Below are 5194 nucleotides of genomic sequence, written 5' to 3'. Positions count from 1 at the left end.
GATTTAACGAATAATGATAAATCGTAAAACATGGCTAAAATAAAGTCAAATTATCATTTAAAAATTATTATCTGTCACTAGGTAGTTTGTTAGTAAGTTCTTATCGTATTTTTACAATGGGGATGTCCGCTTGTCCACATATTATACGTGTGTACGTGACATAATATATTACCTATAACTATATTTACTAATTTATAAGTTAAATTATATGTAGTTGTAGTGCTTATCATGGAGTGCCACAATCGGCCCTTTTAACTATTCTCAAAAATAAACTATTTAGTAACCGCGAATCGTTTGTACGTTATAGTGCAGGTTAATTGATTCAGTGCGTAACTATTGTTTCGAATATGGAAAAGTTTAATGAAGATTTAAACAATTTATTAAAAAAAAAAGGTTAGCCAGCTAAGTTACACGAATAAAAAAAAAGTCTTCTCGTGTTCACGAAATGAGCCGATTTATTTTAATTATTAACAATACTGATTAAATGTCTAATGCAAAAAAAAAAAAAACAAATAAATAGAATTGTTTGACATAATGCACGATTACAATATAGGAGTAATGCCATAGATATATTGTATTATAAAACCAATTTAGCTATTTACATATAAATATATTCTGGCCACAAAAACAATAGAAATGTTGTCGTCAATGAAATGATTTTTCGGTGTTAAAATATATCTATTCATTCCTGTTAGACATAAAATTTCGTCAGTACTATTTTGAACGTTCAACCGTAGACATCTGCAATATAAAATAAATTTAACTCGTCTATAATATAAAGAATTCATAATTTATATTTGCATTTCACATTTGACGTGGTATTCATAAAATATAATTTTGATTAATCATATTTAATTCGAGTATCTACTTTTCTTTTGTCATTCTAGCATCCTATTCTAATAGTAAGCAATATTGAACAATTGTTTAAATTGTAAGTATACATTTAATTATTTCAAAAGTGTGTTTTTCAATAATCAAACTCGCCTACGTAACTTTACACAGAGATAATTACTAAAATGTATTATTAACCTACTTTTATCAGTTAAATCAAAAATTGTATTTGTTTGAAGGTGCTATTTCAACTGTGCTTGATTCATTCAAGATGAATTTTTTGAATTCCTTGCAAAAAGTAAAGACATGGTCGGTAGATTCATATTCGTTTGTTCAACGGTTATTAGGAATCGTGTCTTCATTCATTCTGGACTCACTCATGCCCCGCGAAGTCGATGTCGCCGATGCGCCTCGGACAATTGACGAGCGCCTCGGTGCACTGGAGGACGCCGTCCGGTCACTCTCGGCCGAGTTCGCGCAATTCAAGTTTAACCACGTGCTTACAAACCAGGCGCCAACAGTTCAATGGTCAATAAATCGAGCGCCAACAGTTCAATCAGCAACAAATCGCGCGCCGCCAATTCAAGCGCCAACAAATCGCGCGACGCCAATTCAAACCTCTGGACAAACCCATACAGTCCCAAAGTCGTGGTGTTACTACCACGTCCGGTTCGGAAAAGAAGCGCAGAAGTGCTCTAGCGAGCTGTGCACGTTTACCCCAAAGATATCGACTAAAAATAAAACATTTAAGAAGACATTATATACGTCTAATAAACCAGAAAAATTCACTTACCCGTGCTCTGATTGGAGAGATTTTTAGTATATTCAGACCTTAGTCTTAGTCTTAGTTTAAAATTGAAATTAAAAATATTTTTCCATGTTTTCTTTCTTTAAAAAATGTTTTCTTTTTTTTTCTTATCTTTATTGTAAATTGTTATATAAATAAAACAAAATATATTTAAAATATATTTTCTTGATAACTGTGAAAGGTCAAATTTTAAGTTCAAAATTTAAAATAATATACTGTTTCTAAGGTGAAGGAAAATAATATTTATGGAAATTAAATGAATGAGTAAATATTAAACATTAAAATTAAGAATATAACCTCCAAAAATTTAAAAATTTAAATTATTTTCAAGACATAATATTTTACCATTTTATTAAATCAACTATGGCTTATGTATTTTTTACGACGTATACATTACATTTGGTTAAAATAAATTATTATGCTTAAGTCATATTAAGTCTTTTTACCCCATACTAAAAAACTTATAAGTCGACGTATCATTCGGTTCATCGGTAGCTCACTGTTTTATACGTCTATTACGTCTTCTTACATAGAGCGTCGAGACCATCGGTTACTGTATATCAATGTTTTATGATAATCCATGCTACTCTATGTGTTTATCGTTTGTCATGAAATGACTGTTCCATTTCCAAAATATTAAAACAAAAGTTATGAGTTTATGACGCATCTTAAAAATGTGAATTTTTTAAATTAAAAGGGAATTTTTAAAATTGTATTTGTACAAAAACATATTATTTCTCAAGTTGGTTTAAACTATTCTACTTAGTTAGTTCAAAATTTACTAGAAATGTAGAGACTGTTATTGATTAAAATTCATCAAAATACAATATTCATTATAACAATACTTAAAAAAATATTACCAAAACAAATAGTTACATTAATTTGTAAATTATACTGAATTCAAGCTATATGGCATTACTATTTTCTATTACTTTTTCTCTTGTTATAATGTACCTAATAACTATTTACACAATGTTTATTTTAAGTAATCATAAATTATTATTCTAAAATACATTTGTTATGATTGAAAAAAAATGAAGCTCTTAAATAATATTTTTTATAATTTATAATTGTTGATATTTTGTTAACATTATAATCATATAATTATATATAATATACACTTATCTATCTTGAAAATTGTTAATTATACTTATACACTTGTTTATAAATATAATATGTATAATACTCTTAATTTTTTTAGAGCATAAATTAGAATCTGTTGAAAAACAAGTTGCTGGATTACGTTATTATCACAGAATCTACTATTAATACAGAAGAGGAATTACAAACATTGGAAGCAAAATGAATTAACCGTGATCAAAACCATGAATTTAGGTCTCAATATAAGTACCTAAGTGATATTTTTTTATATGAACATTTTTATACATTGTGTTGAAACTTAATAACCTAAAGCATTTTTATAGTTTCATGTAATGGTACAAAAATATTCATTTTATAATTTTATTTTAATTTTTTATTTTCAGATTGTTGAAATTACAATATAGTCAATGGGTAAAGATATAAAACATTCAATTAAACGTATTAACACATGGCATATCAAATTGGATGTTTAGGCTAAATACTCTAGTTTAACTACTTTTTGGATATTACACATATTTATTTATCTACTACAATAAATTCAAATATAAAAAATATTATTTTGTGAGCCTCATAGGTTTTTTTTAAATTATTTTTTACCTAGTATATCGAGAATAAGAGAGTTAATATGGATTATTCTGAATATACAATTCATGCTATGTTATGCATTTGTAAGACATAGTAAGTATAGATAGGTACTTCATATTAAGTATCAAATATTTATGATACAATTGAAACTATTTTTAAAAATAACATAAGCTTACTGGAGTTGTTACACAATTTGTTACAATAGATAGTTGCTGTTGTTACTGTGGCGGTAGTAGTGATTGTTGTTTGAAAGTTTCAACTTTTTCCATATTATACTGGTTACAATGACTATTGCTACCTTTAAAATAAAAAAAAATAATAGTTAATGAGTAAGTATTAAAATTAGATCAAATCATCATTATTGTCTTGCAGCATATTATATAACAAGTATACTTACCAATTTCTGTACAAATTATATAGATTAAAAATTTAAAAATAAAATAAGGTGTATTAAACAATTTTTAAAGTATTGAATTATTTTACTCAACTGTAAATACACACTAATCATATTTTACTTAATCAACAAAAAGAAAAATTATATTGGAGCATGTTGTATTGTTATTTAAACATTTATATGATTATACAAATATTTTTAAAATTTTATAAATTTTTTTTATAATTGTTGTGTATATAGAATATAGATGATTCCGCGGAAGATAACGGATAATCAAGAGTATAATACACTGTGTTGGTTTTAAATAAGTCGCTTACGTCTGCACATCTGCTGCAACACGGATACAATTTATGAATATTTAGTATTGAAAGAAAAAAAAAAGAATTGTCATAGATAATTATTAACTCTTAAAAATACTTAAAAAGCAGGTATATAAAAATTTTATCAGGTATAAAAATTTTACATGATGATTTATGGCTAGCGACAATAAATTCTGAGGAAAAATGCCAATACAGTGATTGTTTATAGCAATCGGTTGTTACAATGTTCTTATTATTTACATAATTACATGAAAAAATAGTTGCATAGTTACGAATGACAGTAATCGAGATTAAATATGAGTGACCGCGAAAAAAACAGTGAGTGTGAAAATGAAAATTCACAGCATCTGGAAAAGAAAACCAAATTTAATGATGGACATCTTGACGATCAAACAAACACCGTGACGGACTCAGTTTTTTTTACGAAATGACTTCCTAAGGATAGGTACCACTCAGATTATTTTATCACACTGAACACATGTTTGACGAGTTGAAATTTATCAAGCATCAACAATCAACATAATATATTGTGTTTTGAATGCAGGATTTAGAGGGGGGCTGATGTGAAGCCTGGGGGTGCTAAGCACTCCCTAGCAGTAATGGACTTGGCTGTCCCCTAAAATAATTTTGCGCCCCGATAGTATAGATCGTTAGATCGTACATATAACATAATATTATTATGATTGGTATTGTCGTATATTTTGTAAAATAATGGAAAAAAAAAATAAATAAAAAAATAATGGAATATTAGCCCGAATAACGGAGATTATGCTGTCACGTGCCCACAAACAAGTACAATAAAATAATAATAGTAATATATAGTATTATTATATAGTATGACTTGATCTTCCCTCGCATGACTGGGTAAACATTTATATGGGAAGTCATATAGCGTTTATATATTATTATGTAATATAAACGAGTTGCTGTGCGGGGAGCAGAGGAGTATTAAATTGTAGTGGTGGTCACCACCAAAGTTGTGTGACTCAGCGCGAAAAAAATAAGTCTATTTGAACGCACCATACATAAAAATGAAAAAGAAAAAAACAGTCTAAACACGAAAAACGTATTAATGTCGTAAAAAAAAAAAAAAAAACGTTATTCGCGTGCGTATAATAAAATAAAAATTCGCGTTTTAGGTTAGCGTTTCCGGCG

At 27.7% G+C, this 5194-nt stretch overlaps 1 long non-coding RNA gene across 2 annotated transcripts; it reads left to right on the top strand.

Moving 5' to 3' along the window:
• Nucleotides 1–2242: 2242 nt before the first annotated feature.
• LOC126551812 (uncharacterized) lies at nt 2243–3305 on the top strand. Of its 2 annotated transcripts, none has more exons than XR_007605701.1 (3): nt 2243–2404; nt 2841–2986; nt 3124–3305. It is a non-coding gene; the product is annotated as an uncharacterized LOC126551812 (long non-coding RNA). The 2 variants fall into 2 exon arrangements; XR_007605700.1 differs by having other exon boundaries at nt 2246–2381.
• The last annotated feature ends 1889 nt before the right edge of the window (nt 3306–5194 follow it).

The sequence above is a fragment of the Aphis gossypii genome, chromosome X (genome assembly GCF_020184175.1).
Source record: "Aphis gossypii isolate Hap1 chromosome X, ASM2018417v2, whole genome shotgun sequence".
NCBI classification, from domain to species: domain Eukaryota; kingdom Metazoa; phylum Arthropoda; class Insecta; order Hemiptera; family Aphididae; genus Aphis; species Aphis gossypii.
This window is presented reverse-complemented; position numbering and strand designations above follow the sequence as displayed.